The 15,151-nt window shown below is 38.1% G+C and overlaps 1 long non-coding RNA gene across 1 annotated transcript; it reads left to right on the forward strand.

Annotated features, from left to right (window-relative positions):
- The first annotated feature begins 1,377 nt into the window (after positions 1-1,377).
- Positions 1,378-15,151, forward strand: LOC138752572 (uncharacterized). The gene is made up of 3 exons (XR_011350742.1): positions 1,378-1,462; positions 11,729-11,765; positions 15,086-15,151. It is a non-coding gene; the product is annotated as an uncharacterized lncRNA (long non-coding RNA).

Below are 15,151 nucleotides of genomic sequence, written 5' to 3' on the forward strand. Positions count from 1 at the left end.
AATATAACTTTTATGCATTCCCCCATTCAACTTGGTGTTGAAATACCTGAATAAGATAGAGGAGGACAGGGCCTCAGCATTGCTGGTAGTGCCAAATTGGCCTCCCTAATGTCAGTTGCCCATACTCCTTAGGCTTATGGCGGGGAGTCTGTTAGTATTCACAAAGAACAAAGATCTGCTAATCCAACTGGTGTCAAAGGTATCTCATCCCTTGTCTCACTTTAAGCCTGTTAGCTTGCAGGATCGGGGAGCGAGGACCAACATAAATGCTCTGCAGCCTAGAACTCTGGACATCCTGTGGGCATCTTGGAGAAAGGCTACACAAAAATGCACTGGCTGCTTTCTTGACTCTCCAGGACTCTGGGGATGAGATGATGAACCACCCCCTGATCAAAAGATTCATGAAAGGAGTGTTTCACTTCTACCCTTCGGTACCCTAATTTAAAGAAATATGGGACGTAAAGATTGTTTTGGACTATTTAAGACTATTGTCACCAACTTTCAGCTTGGACTTGCGTAGCCTGTCCCATAAGTTGATCATGTTAGTGGCCTTGACATTGGCCCAGAGGGTACAAACTTTGTCTTGCATTCATATGGACTATATCCATTGGGATGAGGACTGTGTAAGCATTCAAGTTACAGACATTTTGGAACATAACAAGCAAGGGAGAATTGGGACAAATTTCTCATTGTTTGCATACGGAGTGTAGGATTGTTTTAAAAGATACGTTGTATGTACAAAACATATTAGACTAAATGACAAATATCTTTTTATATGTTATAAAAAAACCTAATCAGCGGGCTACCTCCCAGACATTGGCCAGATGGCTGTGGGAGGTCATGAGAATGCTGGAGTGGCTATTACTTAGTTTGTGTTCCACTCACCGAGAGCGGCGGCAACCTCTATTGCCAATATGGCCAAGGTCCCTATATGGGATATTCTCCACCTAGGGAGATGGAGTAATGAGAGAACCTTTAATAGGTTCGACAATAAGCCTTTAAATTCAGAGTTTCATGGCTTCTATCCTACACCCTGCAGATTGACAAAGGCTGCAGACGGGGGACCCATTGAATTGAATATGATCTGTGGGACCACCCAAAGGAGATAAGCTATTGAGCTACAAACTCACATTGGCGAACCAACGTGCATTGCGAAAAATAATGGAACATTAAACGAGCACTTACCTGTGCAAAGTTTGATGATTATTATTCAAGCAATGGGAGTTGGTGAGTCAACGTACCCACCTCTCCCTCCCTTTCTTGTTTATGCATAAAGATGTTTGTTTTATAATAAATAATGTTCAGTCACAAGTTTGTGTTATGGATGGTTCATTTAGATTCAATGGCTTCTCCCTTTCTCCCTTTCTGGACTGTAAAGGAATGGGTGCTCATGCACGGATGGGATCTCACATTGACTCATCAACTTCCATTGCTTGAATGATAATCATCAAACTTCACACAGGTAAGTGCTGTTAAATGTTCCATTAATGCTAGCAAAGTTTGTTCAGTGTAAATACAGTGTCATATAAACATAGAAACATAGAAGATAGGAGCAGGAGTAGGTCATTCGACCCTTCGAGCCTGCTCCGCCATTCAATGAGATCATGGCTGATCTTAAAGTTCAGTACCCCGTCCCCGCCTTCTCTCCGTAACCTTTAATACCCTTATACTGAAGAAATAGATCTAATTCCCTCTTAAATATATTTAATGAACCTGCCTCTACTGCCCTCTGTGGCAATGAATTCCACAGATTCACCACCCTCTGGGTAAAGAAATTCCTCCTCATCTCGGTCCTAAATGCTTTGCCTATTATCCTCAAACAATGGCCCCGGGTTCTGGATTTTCCCATCATTGGAAACATCCCATCTGCATCCATTCTGTCCAGTCCTGCCAGAATTTTATATGTCTCTATGAGATCCCCTCTCAATCTTCGAAACTCCAGCGAGTACAATCCCAATTTGCGCAATCTTTCCTCATAAGTCATTCCTGCCATTCCAGGTATCAGGCTGGTGAATCGCCTCTGCACTCCCTCCATTGCAAGAACATCCTTCCTTAGATAAGGTGACCAAAACTGCACACAATACTCCAGGTGGGGTCTCACCAAGGCCCTGTACAGCTGCAGTAAGGTATCCTTGTTCCTATACTCAAACCCTCTTGATATGAAGGCCAACATACCATTTGCCTTTTTAACCGCCTGTTGAACCTGCATGCTCGCCTTCAGAGACTGGTGTACAAGTACCCCTAGGTCTCTCTGCACTTCCCCATCTCTTAATCTATTGCCATTCAAATAGTAATCTGCCCTCCAGTTTCTATTACCAAAGTGGATAACCTCACATTTATCCACATTGTAGTGCATTTGCCATGTATCTGCCCAGTCCCTCAATTTATCCAAATCACACTGGAGCTTCCTGACCCCCTCTTCCGTGCACACAACCCCTCCTAGCTTAGTGTCTTCGGCAAATTTGGAGATATTACATCCAATCCTCTCATCCAGATCATTAATGTAAATTGTGAACAGCTGGGGTCCCAGTACAGATCCCTGTGGCACCCCACTGGTCACTGCCTGCCACTCATAAAATGAGCCATTTTATCCCAACTCTCTGTCTTCTACCTGCCAGCCAGTTCTCAATCCACATCAATACTTTGCCCCCAATCCCATGAGCCTTGATTTTGTAAGCCAGTCGTTTATGCGGGACCTTATCGAAGGCCTTTTGGAAGTCCAGGTACACCATATCCACTGGCTCTCCCCCATCTATTTTACCTGTCACCATCTCAAAGAATTCCAATAGATTTGTCAAGCACGATTTACCTTTTGTAAATCCATGTTGACTCTGTCCGATCCCTTCTCTGCTAGTCATATGCTCCGCTATTACATCCTTAATAATGGATTCCATCATTACTGATGTAAGGCTCACTGGCCGATAATTCCCCGCTTTTTCTCTACCCCCCTTTTTAAATAGTGGGGTAACATTAGCTACCCTCCAATCCATGGGTACTGATCCTAAGTCTATCGAGTTCTGGAAAATAATTCTTAAAGCATCTGCTATCTGAATGGCCACTCCATTGAGTACCTTAGGATGTAGATTATCAGGCCCTTGGGATTTATCTGCCTTCAATCCCATCAATTTCCCCAAGACCATGTCCTTAGAGATACTGATTTCTTTCAGTTCCTCCCTTGCATTAGTCTCTATGTTTCCCAACATCCTTGGGAGGTTATTTGTATCCTCTCTTGTAAAAACAGAACTAAAGTAAGAATTTAATTGGTCTGCCATTTCCTAATTCCCCATTTCCTGATTCCGACTGCAAAGGACCTACTCTGGATTTCACCAATCTTTTCCTCTTGACATATTTATAAAAGCTTTTGCAGTCGGTTTTTATATTTGCCGCAAGCTTACTTTCGTAATTTATTTTTGCTCTCTTGATTAATTCCTTTGTCCTCCTTTGGTGCATCTTGAACTGCTCCCAGTCTTCGGTTGTGTCATAGAGTATTTATGTCTTTTAAATTATTTATTCTTAATGCAAGTGTTTTGGTTAGGCATTGTAAATGTCAAGCAACTGGAAAATACACTTAACCGGCATCTACCAATCCTTATAGGTGACAGATACCGGTAGTTCTACTGTAATCTCCACCTGAAAAATAAACATTTTGTTTAGCTATCTTTTTTTCAAAATGATAAACCAATTTTCATTCCATTAAGGCACTCTTCCTCCAATACCATGAACTTTTAATGCAAGCACCAACTTAATTTTTTTCATAATTGAGGAACATTTCAAACAGAATGTTAAGTAGCAGTAGTCTTGACACCACATCTCAGAAGATAGTAAGTGGAGGACACAAGGGAAGGACCAGAGCTCTGAGGAGCCATCCAGGAGGTGAGAGGAATTCTTCCGCAAGGCTTTTGGGTACCAGCAGATTGAAAAAACTGAAAGCTTTTAACTGGCAATCAAGGAGAGAAAAATGAGTGAACTCATAAGGGGACCAGGAGGCAAACACCAGTTGCAAGGGAAATGCTATAATCCTAATTGAAGGTATCATAACACAGAATTAGGAAACACCATGGGAAACAACCTTTCTACTTCTTCTCTGTTCATGCCTTTCAACATTTAAAATGTTTCAGTGAGATGTCATCATTCTCCTATGTTCGAAAAAGTACATCCCAAGAGCCATCAAACATTCCTCATATGACAACCCTTTCATTCTCAGAATCATTCTTGTGAACCTCCTCTGAACTCTCTCTAACATCAGCACATTCTTTCTTAAATGAGGAGCCAAACACTGCTCATTATACTCCAAGTGAGGTCACACCAGTGGTTTAACATCACATCCCTGCTTTTATATTCCATTCCTCTTGAAGTGAATGCCAGCACTGCATTTGCCTAATTCATTACTAGATCTACCTGCAAGATTTTCTTCTGGCTATCCTGCGCAAGGACTCCCAGATCATTTTGTATCTGGGAATTTCCAATTGTCTCCTGTAACAAATTTGTGTTAATCTTTAAAGTTAAAATCTTTAGTTATAAAATATATATTTCTTACTAAAGTAAGTTATAGAGTGAAATATGTGTTCTCAGTGGAGCATGAATAAAAGCTCTCACAACTGAAGGGAGAACAAATGCTTTTATAACTAAGGGTAGGGTTCGAAAGTAGTCAACAATTTAGGCAGAAAACCAGGGTTATATGTGAGCAGATGGGGGTGGAGCTTGGAAGTGGGTCCAGCCATCAGCACAACACACTACCAGTGAATCCCAGTTCACTGCATTCACCCCTTCCTGTAGAATTTAGGGTCTGTGAATGAAGACAGAGAACATGGGTTCAGAAACAAGTGGTAAAAAAATATAGTTATTTACAAATTTACAGATTTAAGCAGTCTGGGTGTCTAGAGATCCTGGTAGAGTGCCTGAGTACTGGAGGTCCTTTTTCTCCTTGGGTCTCCTGGTCCCCTTATGAGGGAGGAGAGGCAGTCTGCAGTCTGGATCTCTAGCTCGACAATGGGGGGTGGGGGGGGGGGGTGCAGTTTCCTTCTGAACCAGATCCCCCGAGGCTCTGACTGGGGGTGGTGAGAATGAGTTTCGTGGCTCGCTGGGCACTTGAGGCAATGGACCCTCTGTTCCGGTGGATGCCAGGACTCTGATAGAGACAGAATCCTCCCTGCCATCGAGGTACTCCACAAAGGCGTACATGGGATTAGCGTGAAACAGTTTCACCCTTTCCACCAGGGGGGGGGTCGGTCTTGTTTCCCCTCATGTGCTTCTTAAGAAGGACTGGACCAGGAGTAGTGAGCCAGACTGGGAGTGTAGTTCCCGATGACGACCTTTATTTTGAAAGTGAACAGGAGCTCATGAGGAGTAGCTTTGGTCATGGTACATAGTAGCGAACAGATAGAATGGAACCAGTGTGAGTCTGGAAGGCCTTTTGACTTTCGGGCCAGATTGACAACCTTCCAGACCATGGCATTCTCCTTTTCAATCTGCCCATTCCCCAAGGGATTGTAGTTAGTAGACCTACTGGATGCAGGTCTAGAACCAGGGGTCACAGTTTTAGGATAAAGGGGAAGTCCTTTAGGACTGAGATGAGGAAGATTTTTTTCACTCAGAGGGTGGTGAATTTATGAAATTCTCTGCCACAGGAAGTGATTGAGACCAGTTCCATAGCTATATTTAAGAGAGAGTTAGATTTAGTACTTGTGACTAGAGGGATCAGGGGGTATGGAGAGAGAGCTGGAACAAGGTACTGAGTGGATGATCAGCCATGATCAAAATGAATGGCGGTGTAGGCTTGAAGGGCCAAATGGCCTACTCCTACACCTATTTTCTATGTTTCTATGTTAATGCCCCTCACCAGCAGGTGCTAACGCAGCTCGTCACTATGAATATAGCTGGGATACTCAAACAGAGTGAAAATGGAGTCTAGGGCCTTCATAACTGATGGGGTGGACATATCTGGACATGGAATGGTGAATGGAAAGCGGGAATACTCATCAATGACAGAGAGGAAGAAGGTGTTCCTGTTCGTGGAGGGGAGAGGTACCTTAAAATCAATGCTGATTGAAGGGCCTGGATAATTTGATCAAGTGTGCTTTTGCAGGTCGGTAGAAGTGCAGCTTGCACTCCGCGCAGACCTGGCAAGACCTGGTCATTTCCCTGACGTCTTCCACAGAGTAGGGCAGATTGCACGCCTTGACAAAATGAGCCATGTGGGTGACCCCTGGATAGCAGAGCTCATTATGCAGAGACTGCAGTTGGCCAGTGTGTGCAGAGGCACAGCCTCCTCTGGATAAGGCATCTGGAGGGTCATTGAAGGCTCCTGGCTGATAGGTGATGTCATAATTTGTAGGTGGAGAGCTTGATTCTCCATCTAACAATCTTGTCATTCCTGATTTTTCCCCTCTTGACATTATTGAGCATGAACACGACTGAGCGCTGGTCAGTGAGGAGCGTAAATCTTCTACTAACCAGTGCCTTACGGTTTCTATAATAGCTTGAGCCTCCTTTTCCACTGATGGGTTCTGGTGCTCGTGGCCTTGAAATGTCCATGAAAATAATCTAACCAGCCTGCCCACCTGGTTGAGGGTAGCGGCCAGGGCTGCATCCGAAGCATCACTTTCAGTTGGAAAGGTATATTCCCATCCACTGCGTGATAGTGGCTTTTGCAATGTGGTTCCAGAGGTAGTTAAAAGCTGTTTGGGCTTCAGCTGAGAGGGGGATATTAGTGGCTTTTAAGAGAGGGCAAACCTTATCAGTGTATTGAGGGATCCACTCAGCGTAATATGAAAAAAATGCCCAGGCATCTCCTCAAAGCCTTTGTGGTCCTTGGAACAGGGAGCTCTAACAGGGGGCGCATCCTCTCAGGATCAGGGCCAAAGATGCCATTCTCCACCACGTAGCCAACGATAGCCAGCCATTTAGTCCTGAGCACGCACTCAGAGTTATAAGTGAGGTTCAGGGCTTTCGCCGCGTGGAGAAAACTCTGGAGGTTGGTGTCATGGTCTTCCAAGGTGTGGCCACATATTGTGATGTTATCAAGGTAGGGGAAGGTAGTTCAACCCATACTCATCCACCATTCTGCCCCTCTGCCTCTGGAAGATAGAAACCCTATTAGTGATACCGAAAGGGACCCTCCGGAATTGATAGAGATGACCAAATGCTATATATGGACGGTCCTCGGAATGGAATGGCAGCTAGTGATAGGCAGCTTTCAGGTCGATGGTCGAATAGATCTGATACTGAGCGATATCATTCACCGTGTCCGAAATATGAGGGAGGGGGTATGCATCCAGGAGTGTGTACCGATTAATAGTTTGGCTATAGTCAATTACTAGCCTGGACTTGTTTTCCCCCTTTACCTCTACCACTTGCACTCTCCATGGGCTGGTGCTAGGTTCATGATACCTTCATCCAGCAGACGTTGAATCTCTGACTTTATAAACTCTCAGTCTGCTGTTCTGTACCTCCTGCTCTTAATAGCAATGGACTTGCATTCTGGAGATAGATATGGGAAGAGAGGTGGGGGGGGTGTCGATATTCAGGGTAGAGAGGCTGCATGTGGGTTCTGATTTTAGGGGCCCTCTGTTGTTCTGAACCGTTATGGGGGGAGGGGACCAGAATACTCCAAATTCACGCTTCTATAGTGAAACAGCAACACCGAAGCTCACAGTTCATCAAGTACATACAGGCAAATCTTACAGAATCGCCCCCTTCAAATGACAGGTATACTATACAATGTTGTTGAACATGCATAGAATGTGATTGAGATGCGAGAAATATGTGTTAATTAGAAGGATACGTCTTCAGGTTGTATTTTTGCACAGTCTGTGAGTCTATGAAGCTTTCAATAGAGCCCGTGTCGATTAAGCATTTAGTGGAATCTCCATTTACCTTTGCAGTCACTATGGAGTTACTGAGCTGGTGAGGTCTGTCCTGATCCAGGACCATCAAGGCCAGAACCCCAGAGACTCCATACTCCTCACTCGGGTGGTCCCAATGTCATGGGCTGCCCTGCATGGGTAAGATGGTGTCGATCTTGTGGCATGACAAGATGGCCACCTTCCTTGTTCCTCCAATGATGATGGAACTGTTGAATTTGAGTCATGGCAAGATGGTCACCAAGCCTTTTTACGCCGTTTCCTCACTGCCACCCTCCATCAGCGTGTAGTGCAGCAAGAGAGCTCGGGTGAATTGGGGACAAACGGCTTGGGGCTTGAATCTGATCTGGGAGTGGTGAAGGCTCCGGACTTCCCTAGGCTTCCCCTCACACAGAAAATCCTCGCCCAATGCCCTTTCTTTCCACAGCTGGAACACACTGAGTCTTTAGCCAGCCAATGAGATTGGGGATACTGGCTCTTGCCACATGGGAAGTGGCAGCCATTAGGGCTGGGGTAGCCGGTCCTTGGAAGGGGTCATCTGGGTGAGTGAGCTCACTGGCATCAAGGTCGTCATTCTCAAGCTTGGCCTGTTCCAATGATTTGGCCAGCTCAACATAGCTAGCCAGGTCCTTCTTTCCTGACTCAAGCAATCACTGCCTCATGTACCTCGAGTGGTCCCCCATGACTAGAGTGTCCCAGATTTGTTCTTCCTCAGGAACATGGCGTGTAGCCATTTAATACCTGAACTTCTTGTCAAGGGTCCACTGATCCAGCAGGTAGTCATTGATGGTCTCTCCTGGCTGTTGGTGCCTCACTAGGACATCATTTTGTGACTTCAGGTACCATGCCTTCAATGCCTCAATGGCAGCAACATATGTAGAACAGTTCCTGATGACTACATACCCTTTTGTTCCTACCCCAAAATGAATGCGGACTTCCTGAGTTCATCAGTGTGGAAGACGTCTCTGGTCGCGTTCAGGTAGGCCAGGAAGCAGTCTAGCCAGTAAGTGAACTCCTCAGTCAAGTCGGGGGATAGAGGGTCTATCAGTAGCATACCAGACTTGAGTAGCTCTTCCATTGTTAGGGAACAAGCAAATAAAATTGCAGCGTGAATAAAAGCTCGACTGGAGGGAGAACAAAGGCTTTTATTAGCTTATAATTAAGGGTAGGGTTCAATTCAACAGAATTCTTCAGAAAGGTTCTGGGTTTAGGTGAGAAACCAGGGTTATATGTGAGCAGATGGGGGTGGAGCCAGGAGGTGGGGTCATCCATCAGCACAAGACCCTACCAGTGAATCCCAGTTCACTGCACTCAGTAAGTTAGTTGTGGGTTATAGTACAGGGTCACACACATTTACAGAGAGATACACAATGCTCTAAGAAATGAAGTCATTTTCAGAGTTGACATGTCTTGGAAAGGCAGAGCTAATGGAACTGTAGTGGGTCTGAATTAATTCAAGAACAATGAAATGTTTGCTTTATTAAAAACGTAAGTATTCAAGTACTCAAGAAGAACTGCTGAAGGAGGCCACATGTTTTTTTTAACAACTTTATTTATATTATAAGAATATACAAAATATATCTATATTATATATATATATATATATATATATAAGTGTGTAAAGAAAGCAAAATCCCTTATTACAGAATTATATTAATAAAGTACTTAACCGTAAATTAGTAGTATATTTATCCCCTCCCCCAAAAAAACCCTAACTACCCCTACAACTACATAATATTATATTATTATAATGGAGCCTTTTACACAGAAAAATAATTAAAAATAATATGGTTCCCACATTTTAATAAAAAAAGAATAATTGTTATGCAAATTATATATTATTTTTTTCTAAATGAATACATGATTTCAATTCATTATGCCATCTTTGGTTATTAATTGCTACATCGCCCTTCCATGTTACTGCTACAAACTTTCTCGCCACAGCCAAAGACAGACAAATAAATGCAATATGAAATTTATCCAATTTCAAACCCCTTAAATACTTCAAAGAACCCAATAAAAATAATATAGGATTAAATAACAACTGTATATTATATAAACATCCCAAAAATAGTCTTTTAACCAAAATTTCTGCACCTTATCACATAACCAAATAGAATGTAAAAAAAGTCCCCTTTTGTATTCCACATTGAAAACACAAATCCAAATCCCTAAAACCATATTTTTTAAAATTTCTCCAGTGTCAAATATAATTGATGTTTAAAATTATAATTAACCAAATTATACCTCACATTAAATAATCTAGTCACTGTATCTTCACACATCTTTAACCAATCTTCTTCTAAAATAACCACTTGTAAGTCCTCTTCCCATTTATTTTATTTTTAAACAAATCAGGTTTATTCAACTTATCTTGTAACAAACTATACATTTACAATATAAATCCTTTCTTAAAAGGGTCTGTAATTAATATTTGAAACCTAGTTAAATTAGGAAGTTTAATTTCTTGCCCAAAATATTCTCTTAAAAAAGCTTGCATCTGATAATAAGCAAACAATAAGTTTGATGATATTTGAATTTTTTCTTGCAACTGGACAAAAGAAAGAAAAACACCTTTTTCAAAACAATCTACCTTTTGAATACCTTTCAGATTCCATTCTTTAAAATAATGACTATCCATCGAAAATGGTATAATCCTAATTCTATATAATGAGTCTGCCCAGTAACCCTGCCCTGAGATCCAATCATAAGATCTCTCTTATACCACATTTCTAATAAATGTCTAAGTATAGGAACATTATAATCTTTCCAAAAATTCGGTTTCCATTCATATATATAAAAGAATTAACATCTTTGACTGAAATTTGAAACAGTTCAATTTTAGCCCATATTGGAACTTGTTCAGCATTCAACATTCAATAAATAAATTTCAATTGAACTGCCTCATAATAATTTTGGAAATTTGGTAACTTTAAACCTCCTAATGTATATTTCCATGTCAATTTTTGTAATGAAACTCGAGATAATTTATTCTTCCATAAAAACAAATGAACTGCTGCATTTAATTCCTTAAAAAAAAAGACTTTGGTAAAGAACAAGGGATAGACTGAAAAATATATTGTATATGAGGAAATATATTCATTTTTATACAATTAACCCTACCTATTAAAGTTAACAGTAAATTTTTCCACTTCTTTAAATCTGCCTTAATTTTTTAAATAAAGATATATAATTCAATTGAGTATCTTCCACACTTATTATCACTCCTAAATACTTAATTTTATCTGACCATCAGAACTGAGTAACCCACTTACATTCTGAATACTTCTCATCTAATACATTAATTAATGTAATTAGCTTAACAATAATATCAGCTGAATAACGGTTTTTAATAAAACCAGCTTGATCTACCAATTTTGGTCAATATTTCGCTATTCTATTTGCCAAAACTTTAGCCACAATTTTATAATCTACATTTAACAAAGAAATTGGTCTATAGTATAGCTACTACAGATCTCTATCTTTCTTTGATATAACCATAATTAGTGCTCTGGAAAAATGTCTGGTAAGGAAAATGTCTCAGTGGCCTGTACTAATACTTGTCAAAATAATGGTAATATTAAATCATAAAATTCCTTATAAAATTCTAATGAAATTCCATCTTCTCCAGATGACTTTCCATTAGGCATAGTTTGTAATACATCCTTAATTTCCAAGTCTGTAAATGATGAATCCAATTCCTGAACTTCTAAATCATTTAAAAAAGGAAGATCTAACATGTCAAAAATGTTTCTATTTGTTCTGTATCTTGCTCAATCTCTGATTTATATAAATTTTGAGAAAAGAATGAAATTCATCATTAATTTCCTGAGGTTTAAAGGTGACTCTCGTACCTCTTTTTACAGCATTTATTGTCCTGGAAGTCTGTTCTGTTTTCAACTGGTAAGACCTTTTTATTTTTGAATATTTTATTTAATATTTTCAAATTACATTAAAAAAAACAAATACATATAAAGTAACTATAACTATATCCATTCCCCTTATAATATAAAAAAAAACCCAAGAATCAAAAGGAATAAAAAGCCTCCCCTCAACCCCTTCCCCCAAAACCTTACAAAAATATATCAAATATTCCCTGATTGTGTGCCAACCTTACCACAATTACTTAATTTCTATAGCCATAAATTTCAAATATAAACCCCACATATCAATAAAAAAGTAATTATTTCTTACATTATATGTTAGTTTTTCTAAATAAAACAAGACTGCAGTTCATTATGCCATCTATGCAAACTTAATTGTACATCATTCTTCCATGTAACAGCTATACATTTTCTTGCTACTGCTAACCCTAATCTTTGAAAATCCAAATATAGTTTAGGCATTTTTGAGTCAACAAATGGAATATTAATATAACCCATCAAACATAACTTTGGATCCAATCGAATATCCATTTTCAACAAATCTCTCAAAAATTTTATAATCTCCCAAAAATATTTAATTTTCTTACATGACCAAACTGAATGTACAAAAGTACCTTTCTGCTCTCTACATCTAAAACATAAATCTGTTATACTAAATCCATATCTCTTCAATTTCTCAGGAGTTAAAAATAATTGATGCAAAAAATTATATTTACCACACTATACCTCACATTAATTAACTTTGTAACACTGTCAACACACATTTGTGACCATTTCTCCTATGCCAAAACAATATTTAAATATTTTCCCATTTCTCTTTTACTTTATACACATCTACTTTTTCCATTTTTTTCCTGCAACAACTATACATATCCAAAATAAAACCTTTTTCATTTTTATCTGCAATTAGTAATTCAAATTTTATTTGACTTGGTAAATTTTTTTCCTTACCATAATTCTTCTTTAAAAAATGTCGAAGTTGATAATAAACAAACAAAGAATTTGACGCAATACTGTATTATTCTTGTAACCTTTTAAATCAGCAGAACATCCCTGTTTCAAAACAATCTATAACATATCTACTCCTTTAATTTCCCAATTTTTTAAATAAGGAGCATTCAATGAAAAGGGAATTAATTTATTCTGAAATAATTGTGATCTATTGAAATGATCCCTTTAGACCCTATAACTAAATTGTGATTATACCAAATATTCATTATGGGTAATTCAAATTCTTCTAACATTGAAAGATTCCATTTATAAATAAAATGCTTAATATTATCTTCCAAAATCTGATCCATCTCTATCTTTGCCCATCTAGGAGATTGTTCAATATCAAATAATCTATTAATAAACTTTAACTGTGCTTCCTCATAATAATTATAAAAACAAGGTAATTGCAAATCATCTAATTCATTATGTCAAGTCAGTTTTTGTAATGAAACCCTCGATAATTTATCTTTCCATAAAAATAACCTAATAGCTTTATTTATTTCCTAAAAAATCTTTTTGGTATCATACAAGGAATAGACTGAAAATATATTGTACTCGAGGATAAATATTCATCTTTATACAATTCACTCTTCCCATTAACATCAATGGTAAATCTTTCCACTTAGCTAAATCAATTTTAACTTTATTTAATAAAGGTACATAATTCAAATTAAATAATCTATGATCATTTTTATTTACAACTATTCCTAGATATTTAATTTTATTTGACCATCTAAATTTAATAATTTGTCTACAGTCCATATAATCTTCTTTCATTATTGGTAAAATCTCACTCTTTTTCCAATTAACTTTATATCCCGATAATTTACCATACTTATTCAATAAATCATGTAGTTACTTTAATGAAGCTTTTGGATTAGTTAAATATACTAAAACATCATCTGCAAATAAACTGATTTTATATTCATTTTCCCTCACTTTAATTCCCCTAATAACAGGGTCTTGTTGAACTGCGTGAGCTAAAGGTTCAATCACCAAAGCAAATAAAGCAGGTGAAAGAGGACAACCTGTCTTGTAGAATGAGACAAATTAAAAGATTTTGAAATATGACCATTCGTTACTACCCTTGCCGTAGGTCCCACATATAAAGACAACCCAACCTGTAAAAAGTGGACCAAAATTAAATTTTTCCAACACTTTAAACAAAATTTCCACTCAACACGGTCAAATGCCTTCTCAGCACCCAAAGATACAACCATTGGTTGATTCTTTTGTTGTTTCGCCACATTAATTAATGAAATCAGTTTAACTATATTATCTGCTGAATATCTACCTTTAACAAAACCTACTTGATCATTATGTACTATTTTGGCAAGTAATTCGCTAACCTATTAGCCAAAACTTTTGCCACCAGTTTATAGTCAATATTTAATAATGATATTGGTCTATAATATGATACTTTTAAAGAATCGCTATCTTTTTTTTTGGTATAACTGTAATCAATGCTCTTGAGAAAGATTCTGGAAATACACCTTTTTCAGTTGCTTGTTTCGAAACATCTTTATATAATGGAAATAATAAATGATTAAACTCTTTATAAAACTTTGCAATAAATCCATCCTCTCCAGGAGATTTCCTATTAGGCATTGATTGCAAAGCTTCTTTCAATTCTAATTCAATAAATAAAATATCTAAATTCTTTATTTCAACTTCATTCAACATTGGCAAATTTAAATTAGATAAAAATAAATCAATTTGATCAATTTCTTGATCACGCTCTGACCTATAAAATTTTTCATAAAATTTTAAAAATTCATCATTAATATCTTCTCATTTATAAGTAATTTTTCCATTCTTCCTAATAGCATTAATTGTCCTTGATACTTGCTCAGTTTTAAGCTGCCATGCTAAAACCTTATGCGCTCTTTCTCCCAATTCATAATAGCATTGCTTCGACCACAAAATCATTTTCTTATATTAATATGTTTGTAAATTATTATAATGCAATTTCAATTTAGTTAATTGTATCTTATTGTCCTCTGTACATTTTTTGTAACTTGTTCTCCAAACTTTCAATTTATTTTTTCAAATTTGAACTTTCTAATAAATACTGTTTTTTTTTAATCTTTGTTGTATAGCTAATAATCATCCCACAAAATAAATTTACTTTGAACTGAATTTTCATTCGTTTGTAAATAAAAAATAATTTGATCTCTCATATACTTAATAAAGTCTGGTCTCTTTCAATAACATTTCATTAAACCTCCATCAATAAGCTGTCTCAGTTAAATTCAATACCTAAACATTTAACTAATAGTAGCAAATGATCTGACAATAATCTATTTTTATATTCTGCGAAATTAAATTTACCTTGTAAATGCACAGAAATCAACCTTGCTAAAATAGATCGCTGAGTCTTCGGCTCTATCTCCAACTGACTTCGTAGCTCCA

Source organism: Narcine bancroftii, chromosome 1 (genome assembly GCF_036971445.1).
Source record: "Narcine bancroftii isolate sNarBan1 chromosome 1, sNarBan1.hap1, whole genome shotgun sequence".
In the NCBI taxonomy this organism is placed as follows: Eukaryota; Metazoa; Chordata; class Chondrichthyes; order Torpediniformes; family Narcinidae; genus Narcine; species Narcine bancroftii.